The sequence below is a fragment of the Ixodes scapularis genome, unplaced genomic scaffold, assembly GCF_016920785.2.
Source record: "Ixodes scapularis isolate PalLabHiFi unplaced genomic scaffold, ASM1692078v2 PGA_scaffold11__112_contigs__length_91849675, whole genome shotgun sequence".
Classification (NCBI taxonomy): domain Eukaryota; kingdom Metazoa; phylum Arthropoda; class Arachnida; order Ixodida; family Ixodidae; genus Ixodes; species Ixodes scapularis.
This window is the reverse complement of record NW_024609837.1, coordinates 82,772,287-82,791,718: the sequence shown is the minus strand read 5'-3', so window position 1 is coordinate 82,791,718 and position 19,432 is coordinate 82,772,287.

Here is a 19,432-nt window from a genome sequence, read left to right as displayed (position 1 = left end):
GCTGGACGTCGTGGCGACGGCGACCGGAATTCTCGGCGGGACGCGGGCTCGGGGGACTGAGGTCGTCGCAGGTACTCGTCGATCTCCCGTGGTCGTTCACCATAACGAGGGCGCGGGTCGTTCGGGTGGAACCCGCGCAGCCCGAGTCGTCGGTATGGGCATCGGCGGTAGGTGTGGTCTGCTTCCCCGCAGTGGAAGCACAGAGGGCGTCGGTCGGGCGTTCGCCACACGTCGGTCTTCCGGGATACGCGGGGCTCCGTGCAGGCGTACTGGACTTGATCGTCGTGGCGTCGGTTGTGCTGCGGCGCAGGAGAGTGACGTCGGTGCGGCGCGACATAGGCGCGAGTAGGAGGTGGTGGCCGTCGGGCCACCGCGGCGTAAAGGCCCGTTCACACTCTTGCGACCGAGTACGACTGAGAGAGGCGAGATCTCTTACAACTTCTTAAATGTTTTTAGAATGAGGGAACACACTGACATTGTGGCGCCATCTATGCGGTGACCCTAGAACTGCATTTCACAAAAGCGAAGGTTTTGCGGGATTTCCGAGGTCAAATGTGCGTAATACCCATAGAAAGGCTCGTTTATAACATTGACAAAAGCTTTTCGAGCCAAAAAAGAAAGGATATTGCGCGAGAAATAAAAAAAAATATGCCGGACCGCCGAGTTTACACTGCTTCCCAATAGATGGCGCCAGTGTGTTTTCTGGTTTAAGAAGTTTTAAGGAACCCATGTTTAAGAGGTTGCAAGCAGTCGCAAGAGTGTGAACGGGCCTTAAGTTAGCGTGAGTTCTTCGGAGACTGCCCCGCTGATGGGAGCCTCTGGTTGGATGGCTCTCTGCACTTCTTCCCGCACAACCTCGGCGATGGAGATCGAGGCGGGGTGATCAGTGTCGGGTAGAAATTTCCGGAGCTCTTCCCGGACGATGTCCCGGACAATTTCACGAAGGTTGTCAGCGCGGATGCGGCCCTCGTCGATTCGGGAAGATGCCAGCGTCGAAGCAACAGACGTGTCGGGGAGTCGGTTGTAGTGGCTGGCTCGGGCTTGCAGGGCACGCTCGATGTTCGTTGCCTCGGCGACAAAATCTTCGACAGTTGTCGGAGGGCTGCGGACAAGGCCACCAAAGATGTTTTCTCTCACGCCCCGCATGAGGAATCGTAGCTTCTTCTCTTCTGTAGCCCGAGGGTCGGCGCGGGCGCTCAGGCGCAGGACGTCCTCTACGAATCCGGTGACACTCTCGTTGGGGCCCTGGGTTCCGGTTCGCAGTAGGTCCTCGGCTCTCTCTCGGCGGTGGTGGTTTATGAAGGTAGCCTTGAGAACGGTCTTGAAAATGTCCCACGACGTCAGGGAGGACTCATGATTCTCGTACCAGTGCTTCGCGGTCCCCTCGAGCGAAAAATAGACATTGCGCAGGCGCTGCTCGTCGGTCCAGCAATTGTGGCGGGCGACGCGTTCATACTGGTCAATCCAGTCTTCGACGTCTTCGTACTGCTCGCCGTGGAATGGAGCCGGTGTACGAGGAGCGACGGGTAGGTAGACGACGCCAGGAGCGGCGGCGGTCTGCGACTGGTTGGCCATCGTCGGCTGCCTGGTCCTGGGTGGTAAAAGTCCGTATTCCGGGTGTAGGCCCGGGGTGCGGCGACTTGATCGAGTCTCGATCTGGTCTTCGTTGGGTCCTCGGGAGCTTGGGTTCGGACTTGTACTGCAGGAACTCGGAGGGCTGCGCTGCACGGACATCCGGTACCCCGCACCTCCACCAAAACGTCACGGGTGGTGACCAATAAATAAGAAATAAAGAGGAAGAAATAAACGTTTAATGTGGGGAACTTGTGCCAAAACAAAAAGGGAATAGAAAATAATAACAGAGCGTCGCGGGCGTCGAAGTCGGCGTGACAGCAGAGTCGAACGCTGGGGCGAAACTGACTCCGCTCGCCTGGCGGAATCTCTTATGTACTCTCGTGGGTTTCTGGATCGTTCGGCGTAGAAGGTTCGGCGCGTAGAACATTCTAACCTCGAATCAGCAAGATGATTCTCGAATTTACCAGAACATTAATTTACAGAGTCAACAAAAATGTGCCTCCGCGGCCAGGAATCGAACCCTGGCTTTCACCGCGGAAAGCAAGCGCGATAACCGTCAGGCCACGCGCGCGCTGCCTATTTGGCCAGCTGCGCGCGCGGCAATATTAAGGTTGGGCTTCAATTTCGTAAATGCAATAGGCCCTCTAAAAACAATAATTAAAAAGGTGATTAAGAAATTTTTGTTAATTAGTCACCTAGTTGCACAGAATACTCGGTTCCTAGTGGGCGCCAGGTCGGGCGTGCTAATGGCATAACTAAAACTGCCCTGACGCAGCTCTTCTTTTTTTGAAACTTTGGTGCAGCTAATACACCCTATTTATATATATATATATATCTTTTTCCTTAAATTAAAAATTTTACATAAAATCATTCATGTATATTCAGCAAAGCAGATTGAAACAAATTGAAATTACTAATTGTGGCTATTAGAGAGGGAAGGCGGATACAGCCATTAGAGGTGCGTCGAATAAAATAATTAAAAAAGAGATTCGTATTTCAGGAAATGACCCCTGCTTTATGAAGGTGATCCAACCGTGACGATCTATATGAAGGTGACGCAAACAGTTCTTCGCTGAAAGTGGTGTGACAAACATTTTTTATAGAATAAGCGAAGTCCTGCATTTTTGCGTCGTGATTCAAGGGGTGAAAGACCACGGTTAGAATTCATGGAGGACACACTAGCAACTCGTAGGTAGTCAGAGTACAAGAATCGAGCTGAGTTGTTTTTTTTTTTTTAATTTTTTACTGATTAAAGGGAAGCTACAGAGCTTCTTGAAAAAAAATGAGTTAAAAGTGATTTCTAGTGTATTTTTACCCCGTGAACCCAAATACCCAAACCATTTGCTGCGCAGGTATTGTTCAACGCGAGAAAACGCGAAAGACAGTCGCTGTCCGTGACGTCATCGACGGCCCTTTTGGCTGCCCAAGGCTAGGGGGGCGGGGCTTCAGCCCTATTTTGAAATTGCTCCGATTGCTCTCCGGCGCGTCGCATTGAACCATAATTGTGATATCTGTTATCCTAAAGGCCAAATGAACGCATTTCAAGTGTTGTTTCTCAAATGCAGAAGGGCCCCATCTTCCCTTTAACAACAATTATGGCACCAGGATCCCAAATTCATGAAGCATATTCTAGTTGTGACCGCACAATTGTGTTGTAGAACAGTAATTTAATAAAAGTAGGGCCAAGTGAAAGTTACGGTTTACGTACCTTAGGATAAGTTAAGCATCGATATGTTAGGCATCGACGAAGTCAGGCACCGATTTGGCCAATTCAGCTACATTTTTTTGTACTTCACACGTTGCGGGTGAAAAGTCCTCGGTTACACGCCCATTGTGCTCTTTCAGTTTAGCTTTAGCCTGAAGGACTTTTTCTCAAGTTTTAAAACTAGAAAAATTTATTCTTACAGGGCGGCACATTGAGCTCCAGAACTTTCCTAGACGGCGGGCGCATTCGTTATAAACCGAGGCTAGCTCACTACCAAGCCATTTGGACTGTAGGTGTTATAATTGTTCTTCTGCCTGTGACCATGTTTTCTGGGTATCTGGTATTCTGTGGAAAACCAAATTATCCCGCCGAGACCTATCCTCGAGTTCGTCAATACGAGTCTGCGAAAATTGGTTTGGTCTTCGAAGACTTTCATTTATATAGGAAGTATTTCGCAAATCTTCAACGCCATCTAGAACCTCCACGTTCTCCGCGACAGCTGTTAGTCTGCTGCGTATATTTGTAAGCGCAGTTTTAATGTTTTGTTTACTATTTCGGATTTCACTGGTATATTATTTTACCTTCTGATTTCCTGTCGATATTTAAGCTGGTGGTTTCTGAAGTTCCCCCGTCATACGCACAATGTCGATGTTTTGCAGCGTCTGAGTCAATGCAACCGCGCCTGCGGTATTATCTGCTGTTGCTATACTGGCGATAGGCTGGCTAGTCCTTTCTATGGCGGACTGTGACAAGGCAGACCGTGGTTTAGGGCAGGGGTTGGCCTCTGCGACACCCGTCGTCAATGAACGAAGACAGTTCGTCAAGCACTTCAATATCACGCAATGAAACAGCCGTGGGCTCGGGAACGGCAAAAACAAACGGCTGTCGATTTTTTTTTTTTTTCTTTTTTTTTTTATGAGCGCGTTTTAGGGTAATCAAGCGCACGAGATGCGCAATGGGTGGAGGGACTTGTACACCGCATTGAAATGGTCTAAACGGCATCCTGCTTTGCTTTCTTAAAGAGGCGATAAATACGTGCCCAAAACAAAGAGCCAAGTCAATCGTACATAGTTAAATATATCACTCAAAACTTTCTACCAGAGTAATAGCTCAAAACTCCGGGAATGTTCAGTTCTATCTTTTTTTCCTTTTTTAAACCATCCTCCGTTTCCCGGTCTAGTCACTAAAACCGCGCTTACACCGTGCAAAAGACAGGCTGCAGTCACCGTCTGAGCTGCGTCCCTTCCTTGTATGGCGTTCCGTTTACATTGGCCGTACAAACACTGACTCCAGACAGGTTCGAAGCATACATATATGCGTGAAGCAAACCCGCTTAATTCGAACATGCCCGAGGCAAACCCGCTTAATTCGAACATGCCCGAGGCAAACCCGCTTAATTCGATCATGCCTGAAACGTGTCCGCAGAGAAACCTGTCGTCATGTCCGCAGAGAAACCTGTCGTCATGTCCGCAGAGAAAGCTCCGCGTCTCTTACATGATGCACGTGCAGTATGACTCAGCGGCTCAGAAACTTTCAAAACGTGGAGCATGTCGATTTCCGAGCGAGGACGCCCAAGAACGAATCACAAGTTAGGAGGCGCAAACATAAAAAAACACGTCTTGCGCTTTTTGTTTCTTCTTTTTTTAAGCTATCAGTGACAACAGCCGGGTCGCGACTTGTCACGTAATGGAAGCCCCCACCTCTCCGGGTTATCCGTTTATTCTAAACAGAAAATAAAGAAAAAAATAAGCGTTTTGGAGATTTCACGGTTGGCAGCGAATAGGCAAACACCGAAATAGTGCGTAAACATTGCAACTGTTTACAAATAAATAAATAAAGGTGTAGCATTTCAGTGCGCAACGAAAACAGTTCAGCGGAGCGAGCTTTGCCTTCTCGTCAAGTATGGGAAGCACGCCCCAAAGGCGCCTACACCAAGAATGGAGACTGCTTTAAGCACTTTTTTTTTTTTTGTGGAATAATGCATAAATCGTTTTTTCCCTTTGACGGTTGCCAAGTTGAACTGACCTAGTTTATTTGGGCAAGGATAAATTCGGTAAACAATATGCATAAAAAATGACGGCATGCAAATCCTTTGAACAAAGCTATCACTAAATTACCCGAGCATCAAAGAGAATGCTGGGAAAGTAGGTCTACGCGCCGCACGCGCGCCCCTTGCCTGTATAAAAGATTTGAAGTAGATAATCAAAGTAAGGCGTTGATAAACGCGAGTGCAAGATGGCATTTGTTTTTGGCTATTGATTTAGGCGTTACTGCTGCAGACGCTAGCACGTGTACATCTCCATCATTCTCGTTGATGCTTGGGTAATTTAGCAATAGGTCTATTCAATGCACCTTTCTAAGTTTCGAAATGTACAGCCCAGCGTGCGATGTTTTTCACGGACCAGCACACACGCGTTCGACGCTTCAGAAAACGAGCAAATCGCCCGCCTTTCAACGCTAGAAGCGGCGCCGCCCAGGAGCCCTTTCCTAGAATGATCTATGGACAATTGCAAGCATGGCACCCGACTGGTGCCCCGTGCATGCAAGCACGTGCGGAGTGCGCATGAACGTATAGCTTCGGCAGGTTGCAATTGCACGTAGTCGACCGCGCAAGCAGAGGAATGGTGGCCGCCAGATGCCCTGCTTGCAATCGTCTATACAAGATTCCAATGTTTGCAAATCAACAACCCACCGTGCGATCCCCACAGCCTATCACGCGCGTGTCACTCGCTTTTAAATTTGAGGAAACAAAAGCGCCACACGTACTCCGCCGAAAATGACACCGGCAGAAACCCCTTGAAGGGGCGATGAGACAATGTGGGTACCTTAAGTAAATATCGCGTGAAAGTATTCCTTCTCATTCGTAACCTATGTAACACACGTTGTTCTTTTTAGTTCTCCGCGCAATTGCTTTCGAAAAAAAAAATCGAGGGCAACGAGCAGCATTCACTCCCTCAACTAGCAGCCAGAACAAGCGGCCACTCGATGGGGAGCAGATTATATTCCGCCAAGGTTTGTCATAGCCACGCACTGTGGTTGGCAAACAACAGGTCCCGCGCTGAGTTCCACATGTTAGGAAGTTTTAGAATAGGGGGCCCCAACGTTAGTTAGGGGTCCCAGAGCCATTTATACCGGGAGAGTTTGGCCAAAGGGCGGAGCCAGCTGCCCACTGAACCGGCCGATTTCGCGATAACACGAAATGGCGTCACTTCTTTATTCCTGAGAAATCGCATTGAATTCGTTTCGGTCAGAGCCTCAAAATGGCGGACGGAAGTAGTCATTCCCTCGGTTGTCAGACTGCGCTGCTGTGGTTGCCAGACTGTCAAAATCTTTTTTCGGTATAAACAGCTCCGGACGGACCAATAAGAAATAGGGGGAACGAGAAACTACTTTACTAGCTCTGCCGGCTTTTTTATTCGAACAAGCGAACATGAAGTGCTTCGCGCATTTATGGGCCTAAAAAAGAGCAAAGCTTGTGATATTGACGACCTTTAAATCAAGCCAATTAACTTTGTGCTTGATATAATTACACTATGCCTTGACATATTTTTATTTCGTGTTTTCCATGCGGAGAAATTCCGCGGAAAATTAAACTTGCCATACTGTCTGTGATATATAAGGGTGGCGACAGAAATGTCCTGTCAAATTATGGACCACTATTCCTTTTGCCTGTCTTTTTTCAGAAGTATTTGAAAAGGTTAATTTTTGGCATCTTGATATTTGTTTCTTCAGAAACACTGTAATTACAGAATCCCAGTTTGGCTTTAGAAAAATAAACCTAGCGAATCCACACTTCTTTTACAGAAGGAGATTATATTAGAGAATATAGAAAGCAAATACTTGACACTATGCATTTCCATTGATTTCAGTAAAGCTTTTGATTGTCTTAATCATATTATACTTATGGACAAATTAAGCAGATATGGCACGCGTAGTACATCACCTTTACTTTTATCCTCATACTTAAATGAACCTAGGCAATCTGTAATAGTCGCTGGTCGTTTCTCGCCACTGTTACAGATTAAGTACGGCGTGCCACAAGGTAGCATTTGGGGTCGATTGCTTTTTGATATCTATATCAATGATATAGTTGAACGTGAGCGCGTTGGTTTTGATGACTTGCTACAGAAAGATGTCCGTCCCTGTCCGTCCTTTTTGTTTTTTTCTTTTTGTAACAAGTATATCAATGATCTTGTGAATATTTACGTAAACGTCCTTCTTGTCTAGTATGAGGACGACAACAGTCTTTTTACAGTGACGTGAATGCGGATAGCCTAATAACAAAAGCAAATATTATATTGTCTATTTTTTTTGTGGTCCCAAACAAATGGCTGATATATTAATGAAACAAAAACAAACGCGATTTTATTAAAATCGTTCAGTAAACAAGTAAATATGAATAAAACATTTCATTTTCAATTCATACCGATCGAATTAGTGAAACAACGTAAAACATTAAAAAATTATATTTTCAGAAAACTTAAAATTGGATAAAGGGATAAACCTGGTCGTCAATAAATTATGCAGAAATGTTGGTGTACTTGCACGTTGTAGAGCCATTTTCCCTGAAAAAAATGAAGCTGCAAATACATCATGCCTTATTTGCATCTAAAGTAGCTTATTGCCATCTCTATTGTGGAACGACTACAGGGACAAATCCTAATAAAATATCATTGCGACAAAAGAAAGTTTTGCGCTTTGACAGAAACGTTTATTTCTTAGCCCACACAGGAGCTCTACTTTCACGATACAAAATTATATATATATATATATATATATATATATATATATATATATATATACATCAATTTTGTGAGTACCTTTTGACTCGGTCATTTCGTTTTTCTTCCCCTGAATGTATTACTTTTCTAAAACGAACATTAAGATTGGTCAAAAACATGTTCGCCATCCGCACCCGCTAGACCGAGGAATGGAAAGTTTTTTTTATATTTTTTTTCGTTTCCCAGGAACTACAGTTACCAGTGTGTAAAATATAATCTACCCTCATCGCTCAACAAATATCACGTAGATGACGTGGTTATTTTTAATGTAACCCTAAATCATTGTACTTAATTTTTCTATGGAACTTTTATGTAGACCAGTGAAATATACCTCTTTTATGTATGTATTTTCCTCGTTGCCTTAGGCTATAATCTCAGCAATTACTTTAGTATCCCCGTAGCTGTCTGTCAAAGTGTACGGGCCCGGGCCTCGTCAAGTAAACATGAGTTGACTTTTTGTCCATGCCTCCGGTGTCTGTAACTTGTACGCATGCCAAAATGAAAATATAATAATAATAATAATTATTACTATTATTATACTATTAGAGAAGAAAGTTTTCAATTCGTAGCGCGACATGGCTGGTGTTCGGCGCTTGTAGCGCTAATACAGCTAACAAACTAAATGATCAAAGCGAAAAATATAAAAAAAACCTAATATCCCATTGATTAACGAGCACCCTGTGTTGCTGGTATAAAAAATGGTGGCTAAGGTAAGACGCTATCTAAACTATTTTTTTTTCAATCATTAAATGTTTGACAGTTAGAAGTCAAGTCCAAATCGATACGATTCAAACATAAATATCGCTTTCGTGATTATCATACATGGGGCATTGTCATGTCCACATTGCTTCTATTTAAGCTAAAGAACTGCCAGAATCAGAAGACGATCTAGAAAACAGGGCGGGATAATAGCTCATAAACGTGTTTACATATATATATATATATATATATATATAAGTCAAAGACGCGTGCTGTCGGAGTTACTAATTCAAAGTTTATTACGACGTTTCGAGCGGGGACCGCTCTTCATCACCTGATGAAGAGCGGTCCCCGCCGAAACGTCGTAATAAACTTCGAATTAGTAACTCCGACAGCACGCATCTTTGACTTATTAACTTTTCCCGGTCCATTATGTTTATATCTACTTTACTTCACCTACATATATATATATATATATAAATGACGTTGAAAAGAGTAACTCATATTTCTGAAACAGCTTATTCGCAAAAGCGATCCATTTCAAATTAGAAGCAAGTCTTTCGATGTCATCGTCAGCGCCACAGGGGTGTTTTGTGAAGATGTCGCGTGCCTGATTCGCTGCTGCCGCTTCAAACGTGTCAGAATTGTCCGAGTTGCTCGTCTGTTTTCAGCCGGACGCAATCCGAGCAATTTCTGCCGCACCGCCAGGATCTAGTTAAAGCTAGAGAATAACTCGCCAGCAGCACCGAAATTGCTGGGAATGTTGCCCCGTGTTAGGCGGGCCTTACCCAAGACATGTCTTGGGTTCGGCTCATGCGCAGTTGTGAGCCTTCTTAGGGCCCCCTTAAAAGGATAGGGAAACGAAATTTCAGCGCTCATTTTCTGGCTTTAATGTGTTGCATGTTGCACCCTAACCTCAAAAACACCAGTCTTTCGTTGAAAAGCACAAGAAAACTAATTTTAAAGCTAAATAAACGATCTTCAATGTGTACCTGGTGGATGCATGCGGAGCCTATTTGGGAGGAAGTCTAGCAACGTTGTGGAAACCGCTACGTAGTCGTGACGTAGCAGTTTCCTTCGGAGCAGCGCCGCTCTTTGGTATTTCAACATTTTCCTTCTTAGCTTTCCTCCTCAACTCACAAGTCGCGCATTGTACCAAACGGTTCAAGAAGACGGAACGGAAGGACTCCCCTCTTTCTCGGACCCTCGTTCGTGCAACCGGACATAGCCATTCTCCCCCTAGAAGATTAGCACGTCGCTCAAAACACGAACAAAAGTTGCTTTCCCCACCTCGTTCAGCCCTAAACTGACAGTGTTGTGGAAGCTACGTGCTCCTTGGGCCAGCCACACGCTCGTCACCCCACGGGCACTTCGAGCGGTTCAGTTGTAACGCGCTGACGCTATTGACACCACCACAACGCTGACAGCGCCACCAAGGGCAAAGCTCATAACCACGCCTGCCTTGCTACTCCACGAATGCGGGGAATCTTTTCTTTCTGTTTTTGTTTGCGCCGGATATCCCATGACGCCTCGCGCTCTCCGTTCGCTTCTCTTCGAGCGCTTGCTCGAGTGCACCGTTTGGAACGAAAAATATAGCCAGTCGTTCAAAATACAAACGTGCGATTATCATTTACGGTTATTATCCGTCATGCTTGACTCATTTACGAACGAAATCTGAATATTTCAATTTTTGTTTCCGTACCCCTTTAACGCTGGGGGACCCCTCTTCTCAAAAAAAAAAAAAAAAAAAAAACTCTAACAAACCCTTTTTCCCCCATTTTTTTTTTGTTGTTGTACGGTTTTTTGGTTTTTTTTTTTTTATGATGTCAAATGACTACCCAATCAATATTTTGCTACATCGTCGCGTAAGTTTTTAATAAACTCCAAAAAGCGGTACTAACCGAAACCGAAATTGGAAGTCACGTGGCTGTGATACCTTTTCCTCCCATCAACGCGTTTGCAGCTTTTTAGAAGCCACAAATCTGGATATCCTTTTTCTTTTCTATTTTTAATGTTGAGTGTGTGCCTTCGGTGACCGCCGACTTTGATTTTATTTGCTGGTTGTGTCTAAACCATACAAAACGACCCGTGACCACGCAGAAGAATGTGAGCGCGACTCAAACCGACGGTTTTTGGGCTGAAAGAAAACGAATTTCCAACCGCGAATTGTTTTCTGGATAGTTGGGCTCCCCATATGTCATGTACAAATAAAAACCTTGGCAAGGATAAATACCCTCTCAGCGTCCGGCATGCATGTCGAGACACCGATTGTTACGAGCCGAAATCTAACGTTGAGGCAGCGCTCTTGTCCGCTGAACGAACCGCGTTTAAATGTCGCCACCACGGTGATCGCAAAGATTGATGACGCAATCCTGAGGATTACATTGCTGACAACGCCTACAATGCGCGGTCCCCGCAGAGTCTTCATCAAGTTAGGCGAAGACAGACATGTGCCACGGCCACTCGATCCCCCTTGATCCTAATCGAGTGGCCGTCCATGTGCGGTACTCATTACAAGTAATCAAGTTTTTTTGTAATTAATTAACCTTTGACGTAAATTTGTAATCATTTAAATAGATTTATTAGTGAATAATCAGAATTTTAATATAATTACTTTTGGAAGTACAAAATGACTTGTAATCGTTACGTTTTTCCCTTCCCCCTTTTATTGGCGCCCTTTTTTCGTACAAGTTTTCGACCAAGGAATCCTTGAACCATGTCTCCGAGAGGTGGGTGGTTTACCAAAATTGTTGGATTAAAAAGTAGTTTTCATTTGGCGGTCCTATCGCAATAAAGGAAAGTACGAAAACACCCTTTTCTTTAAACCGGCAGAAAAATCTGTCGTTTTGAAAACCCGATGTATAATCGAAAATGTAACGGTTAGTTTTTTTTTTCTTTTCTTTTTTTTAGTCATGGTCAGCTATTTTACTTTTCAAGTAATCCAGTAACCTAATTGAACACTATTAAACGAGAGTAATTTTAATCGATCACCTTGTTCCAGTAACGTGTGCAAGACTGGGCGAAGGTGAGACTGAAATAAAACTTCCCCTTTCATCCTAGGCACTACACCGCAAAGAAAACAAAGTGCCTCGTTCAGTGGCGTGCGTCCGACTAGACTTGGGTCCCGCTAGCGCCAGTAAGAATGTGTACAGTGAGAAACACTCTTATCTAATGTCATTGCGCGGCCCCTTTAATCTCCTGGAATGGTCTATGACCACTGACAGAATGAGGACGAAAGGGCGTCTCCTTCCGATGCCCGGCCTCTATAGTACGCGTTCATTGCCCTTCAGCGTGGTTTGACCCCGCGGGCATGCTAAAGCTGGCATGACGCTGAAGCGTTCTCGAAGGTAGAAGCTCCTGATGGAGGCAGAACAACCAAAGCACCTCACTGCAGATATCACCATGTAAATTACTATAATACCAGTTGGAACAGAAGACCTGCATCCAGAGCCATGTATAAAGAGAGTTCGGTCAACGGGAGGAGCGCGCAGAGCCGGGGCGTCCACCAGACGCAGAGAGAAGGCCTGACATACTCTCTTGACCAGCCCAGAAGCCGAATACAATCCCGTCGCGATGGTAGCGGGAAACACTACTAATAACTGCGTTGGAGTTAAATGGAGGAACTCTTTCTGGTTGAAAATGTAGTTCAGGTGATGTTTTGATTGTGATCATGCAAAAACATCAAAGAATCGAATGTGCCGCTCGAACTCTGTTTTGCTCGGTCGAAGTCTGATCGCTCGGATGGCATTTTCCCGCCCCTCGGCACCCGGCGTACGGATCACGTTGATCGTTCTCCTAGGTTTGGATTTTGCATGACCGTGATCGAAAAATCGCGTGCACCATATTTTCAGTAACCGAGAGTTACTCCGACTTTTTTATTAACTTTGATTCTCGCAACCACCGCCAGGGTATTATTCACGGCTTCTTGCTGGCCCAACGAGGTAAAGGGCCTTAAGGCGCGTTCACACCGGCGATGTGAACTGGTCGAAGGTAACTTTCATCGCAAAAGTGACCATCGCGGGCAAAAAGCGACGCGATATGAGCAGTCGCTTGCTGACCCGACAATTTGCGATGCGATCAAGTCGCGGAGCGGCTAAGCCTATCAGCGGCGTTTGGAGCGATACTTTTCAAGAAACGACTCGCCAACGAAGGCGTTGGACTCCCTCATCAGGCACTCCAGTGTGACCATCTAATTTGTTTACGATGTAATCTAGTCTCATCGCGCAACTGCTTACATCGCTGATGTGAATGTGCCTTTAGAGCGATAAAATAGAAGCCGAAAGTGACCCCCCATTGGTCGCCGCCATGTTGCACATTTTAGAGCGCAGCTCTTAGGCGCCCGTTTCTGGCTTGAGAGCCGTCGCCGTCGCCGTCTGCGTAACCGCACGTTGCATTATGGGACGTTTCAAATAAAGAAGTCACGTGTGACGCCATTAGTGGAAGGAGGGAGGGGGAAGGAAGGGGGGAAAGGGAATAGGAGGAAGGGGGAGGAGGAGGAGGGGACGAGTAGGAGGAGTAGAGAGGAATGAGGGAGTTTGGTTGGGAGGGATGGAGGGGAGGAGGGAGAGGAGGAGGAACAGGGAAGAAGCCAGCTATCCGTTGTGCAGGCAAGAGATATCACCATTCATAAATCGCAGGGAGGCACGTATGAAAACGTGGTGCACTCATTATCCAAGTGGTCATCTTCATAGGCACGGGTCTGTGCTGTACCCATCGATCTCTGAGGCACGTCGGACGAAGTTGGTAAACCGTGTGCTGCCAAGGCCGACAGCGGCTTGCTTGTGGTATCTCTCGCCTACAGCCCTCATAAAGTAGTGCGTGCAAGACAAAAAAGTTCCTACCAGTCATGCAGCAAAATATCCCATCGCCCTGAAGGACGTGCACTTTGTGTTCTGCTGTGCCATGTCGGGGGAGCACGCTCAACACTAACTCTGAGGAAGTCAAAAACGCCGAGCAGTCTTCGACAGAGCCGAGAGCAAGTAGGATAACATCGAGAGTATCACGTGCTTCGTTAAAATGTTGACTTTAACGCGGGCTTCTTCTCCCGCCTTGATCGTGCTGTCCTGTTTCCTTGCACCGGCAAACTTAGACAGAGTGGAGCTTCCAGATGTTAGAACTATATACCCATTCCCTGGGCAAGCGGTGAGCGAGAATACCAATATATCCATATTGGTATTCTATAGTGATATATATATATATATATATATATATATATATATATATATATATATATATATATATATTGGTATATACTATATGGGCGGTTTCATTTGGATTCAGGCAACGAGTGGCAGTCGTAATTTATTTTGCTTCAAATCTTTTTATTTTGTGGAGCATGTTCCAAGAACAACAATCCTTTTTATTTTAATGTCCTGACATGTTTAGCTTCTGAGAAAACAAATTTCAATGAAGCGGGAAAGAACGACGAGGATTTGACGATTGTCGTGAGTGGCATTTTTTAATCACTCTCTATCTGAAAGTATTCAAAATAGAGCGTCTATATTTTTGGTGTAATATATATGAAAGTAGGTAAAACGACATTATAACTACGATTTATTATTCGTTGCTCCAATCTTTGTAAAAATCCCCAAACATGCCTTCGCGAACAAATGTGACCTTAATTCCGGATTTGTTTTTGAGTTGACTATGTTTAGTATCGCTTTTAAACTAATACCACGTGTGGAACCTTTTATTGCCTTCCAAATTAAGCAAAGTTTGTGCTTTTCTCATGTACCAGTACTGAGAAATAAATTATGAAACAGAGAAGGTTTGCACTTTTCGTTTAATTTCAGCACGCTGTATATATATATAAAAAAAACATTTGTTTTAATTTTTTTTCTTTTTCTCGCGTCGCGTCTTCTTCGCACCCTTCTTTTACCCAGAATACATTGCGTTAGAAGTATTTGCACTGGTTTTGAGTTTTAAGCCTCTAAATATACTAAGAAAGAGCACGTGCCGATGGTGGGTTTTGACGATTGTCGAGTGTGCCGTTTTTGAACCACTCTCAATCTCAAAGCATTCAAAACAGAGCGTCTATATTTTTAATTTTTATATATATGAAAATCGGTAAAACGAAATTCTAACTACTATTTATGATTTGTCGATCCCATTTTTGTAAAAATCCCCAAATCCGCAAACAACTGCCACCTAAACTGCGGATTTTTTTTTTTTTTGAGTCGACTATATTTAGCATCGCTTTGGAATAATACCATGTGTAGGACCTTTTATTGTACTCCAAATTAAGCAAAATGTATGCATTTAGCATGCACGAGTGCTGAGAAATACATTATAAAACAGAATAGGTTTTCACTTTTCGTTAAATTTCAGTAACTGATAACAAAAAGACATTTTTATTCAATTATTTTTTGCGTCGCGTTCTTTTCACACCCTTCTTTTGCCCAGAATACATTTTGTTAGAGGTATATACATTGGTTTTGAGTTTTAAGCCTCTAAGTATGCTAAAAAACGATTCTGTTCTGTTATCAACATGAATTTCGCAGTCAAATAATAAAATTTCGAAATTTAAAACTCTAGGTTTTTAATAAGAAATGAATTTTACTCCAATGCTTTACAATATTATACTTTGATATTTCTAACGTAGTATAGATTATGTAGCACATAGGGTTTAGGCTTTAGGCCTCTCTAATCATGGCACTGGCGGAAGTTGTCTGAAAACCAGCTTTCGGCAGTTGAGATTTTATAGTGTTTAGACGTTTCGAATTGCAAACTGGTTATTATACGCCTAACGACATCAATCTCTTTTATATGACTATTTATTAAACGTCAATTAAATTATTATAATGAAGAATAATATATGCAGCTATAACCCCTAAACCCACCATCAGCATTTGCTTTTTTTAGCATATTTAGAGGCTTAAATCTCAAAACTGGCCTATATACCTCTAACGGAATGTATGCTGGCTAAAAGAACAGCGTAAAGAAACGCGACACGGGAAAACCTTTAAAATTATTTTTTTTTATTTTATTTTATACAGTGTGCTGAAATAGAACAAAAAGTAAAATCTTCTCTGTTTCATAATTTATTTCTCAGTACTCGTACGCGATTAAGACACAAACTTTCCAGAAAGTGGAAGGCAATGAAAGGCTCTACACGTGGTATTATTTTAAAAACAAAACTGAACATAGTGCACTAAAGACAAAAATCCGCAGTTTAGGTCACCGTTGTTCGCGGAGGCATGTTTCTGATTTTTTATAAAGATTTGGTCGACGAATAATAAATATTATTTGAAATGTCGTTTTACCGACTTGCATATAGATCACAAGAAAAAATATAGAAGCTCTCCTTTGAATACTTTGAGATTGAGAGTGGTTCAAAGACGCCAGACACGACAATCGTCAAAACCCGCCATCGGCACTTGCTCTTCTTTAGCATATTTATAGGCTTAACACTAAAAAGCAGTGCAAATAGCTCTAACGGAATGTATTCTGGGTAAAAGAAGGATGCGAAAAGCACACGACGCGAGAAAAAAATTTAAAATGTTTATATATATATATATATATAAAACTGAGAAGAAAAAAAAACCCTTAGTGAAAACAGCAACAACGGACGATTTAATCTTCGACGTTTCGGGAATCCGGAATTTAGGTCACAGTTGTTCGTGGAGGCATGTTTAGGGATTTGTACAAAGATTGGAGCGACGAATAATAAAAATTAGTTATAACATCGTTTTACCTACTTTTATATATATCACACTAAAAACTATAGAAGCGAGAGTCATACCTCATATACAAATTCAATACTATAGAAAAAGGAATAAATGAGAGTCCAGGAACACTTGCATCAATAAGAGCATTAACCTAGACTGCCGTTTCGTAGTGGTACTGTGTTTTTGACTGGAATTGGACCACCGTGATTATTCTATTACGACTCCTATATTATGGATGTTATCTTCTATGGAACCGTGCTGTTCCCGTGCTTTTGTCTTACACGCGTGTTTCATGTTTCATTAACAACATCTCCCAAACGTACCCTCTTCCCCCTCCCCAACCACGTATCCTCTCTCCTTTTTTTTTTTTTTGTGAGACGGGGCAAACATGCTTTTGGTTTCCTTGAAACGCGCGGCGCCCCAGGGGTGACCGTCGCGGGGATGCATTGGCTCGTTAGGGGCCATCAGCCAAGACGTCGCCCCTTCACGGCCTATTGTAGCCACCGTCCTGAGCGCTCAAGAGCACTTTGTATTTCGCCGCCCGGCAGGTGGAGCGGGTTCAGGTCAAGTTGTTTGCCACGTGAAAACGCGTAAACCGCGCCCCCCCCCCCCCTTTATTTCTCTCCTTTTTTTTTTTTTTCCTAGTTTTGAACTTTTTTGCGGCAGCGATATGCCCTCACTTGAATGTCATCTCCTGACGAAGCCGAGTCTCTCGGCGAAACTGTCGATTAAACTTCCGCTGTTTGTTGTTTTTCACCGTGAGTTTTTCACTTCGTTATATATACGCCTTCGGCCACTTGGCTCTTATGCCACCATGCCCACTATATATATATATATATATATATATATATATATATATATATATATCTTTCTCAGAATGCTTAGCACGGTATATCGCAAAATCGAAATACCTCAAGAGAGAAGGAGGAGGTGGAGGAGGAGTAGGAAAGGAGGAGAGGAGAAGTGTCAGAGGATGAGGGGAGGAAAAGATGGTACAGAAGAGAAGGAGGGGCATACCCTCCCCTCCGTATCCTTCCCTTTTACTTTTCAAGAACTGCGCTCTGATTCGGAATTACAGGGAATTGTAGACGTTTCATTTTTGACAACTATACTCGGCGACAACTTTTCTTGGCAATGCAGTGGAAGGTACGCGGGACGTACCTTCCACTGCATTGCCAAGAAAAGTTGTCGCCGAGTATAGAAACGTCACCTTGTAGTTTTGCGTCTAGATTTCAAAGGAGCTGAGCAACAATTTCAGTGCTTTACTTAAACTATTTGGGAGTTGGTGTCTCGACCTTTCTGAAGTAAAGGACAAAAACCGCTTTTGCCTACATCTCCTAGTTTTTATTTTAAAAATTTACAAAGATTGAGGTTTTCGGAACCTCTCATCTCCTTCACCATCTTCCGAGTCGCGTACGCTGTGACGTGAATGGGGGACGCACGGGGTTCCGGTGAAGCTCTCTCTCTAGAACCGTCAGTGAGCAGCGAGAAATCACCCGCTCGCGACCACGTGACCACGTGCTTGCGCAGAGCGATCAACATGGCGAAAGGAGGAAAGTCCTGTCAGGGTTTGGCGATCCCCACCTGGCTTTGCCTCCGTCCCCCTCCGACTTCTGGCGGCTGTTCGCGAGAGTACATAGAGCTGACGGTTTTGTTGACCTCGGATAGATGGCGTTACTAAAACTCCATATAATGCAAGTTTTGTCGATGATACCAGGTTTTTTTACGCATTTACATTAATGTTAAAATGAAAAGATTTATAAAAAATTACCTTTTATCGAGCAGGTATTCGCACAACTTGCTATCTTTCTACAAGATTCCCCATCGACGTCATGCTGCGTGGTTCTCATGGCCGCCGCTCGTGGCTGCAGGTCGGGAAATATTCTAACATTTGCCTCGCGATTACGCGGCGGAATCGCAACATTTCGAAGGAAGGAGATGTGTTTTATGTCCTTCGTGACAAGATAAATAATGTCAAAAAGTAGAAGATGCAAGTTTATTCAACGTTAAAATCCTTGAGCAGCCCTTTTAACGCAGTACCACGCACAAATGATTGCGTATTGGTCTTTAGTAACAGTTCCAACGAGATCAGTTATGTTTCGTTTGTTTTAAGTCGAAAATGTGCTTTTACAGCAAAACTCGGGAAGCTTCGTACTGCCTCCGCCAGATGCCGTCAGGCGCGGTGCTGTATTTTGGGTTCCTTTCGGACCTAGACACTGATCTCTGGGGCTAACAGCATTGAAAAATAAGCATTAACTGAAGAGCCTGTTGGTAACAATGACTGGCAACAGAAATAATAAAACAAACTCGCCGTCCCTTGTCCGCAATTTGTTTGATTCTTTCTGTTGCCAGTCACTGAAAAAAATATAGTTTGTCGTGTTTTTTACAGCGATTGCAATACAAATATCGCTCCGTTTGGCGTAAAAACCTCAGGATTTGGTACGGTCACGTGTCTACTGGTCAAAATTGTACAACATGGCGGTGGCCAAGTGGGGGTAACTTTTTAGAGTGCAGCTCTTAGGGGCCCGTTCCCGGCTTGAGCGGCGTCGGCGTCGCCGTCACCAAGGTCATCCCAAGGTCACGTGGCCCCCAAGGTCATCTCAAGGTCACGGACCCCCAAGGTCACCCCAAGGTCACGTGACACCCAAAGTCACGTGACCCCCCCTTAAGTCACGTGACCCCCGAGGTCACGTGACCCCCCCCCCGGTCACGTGACACCTCCCAGGTCACGTGACCACCCCCAGGGTCACGTGACCCCCGCCGAGGTCACGTGACCTCCCCGATGACGTCATCGTCACTGATGACGTCACTGGCATCCGCATCGTCATCGTCATCATCACTGATGACGTCATCAGTGACGTCACTGATGACGTCATCAGTGATGATGATGCGGATGCCGGTGACGTCACTGATGACGTCATCAGTGATGATGACGATGACGATGCGGATGCCGGTGACGTCATCAGTGACGTCACTGATGACGTCGTCAGTGATGATGGCGATGA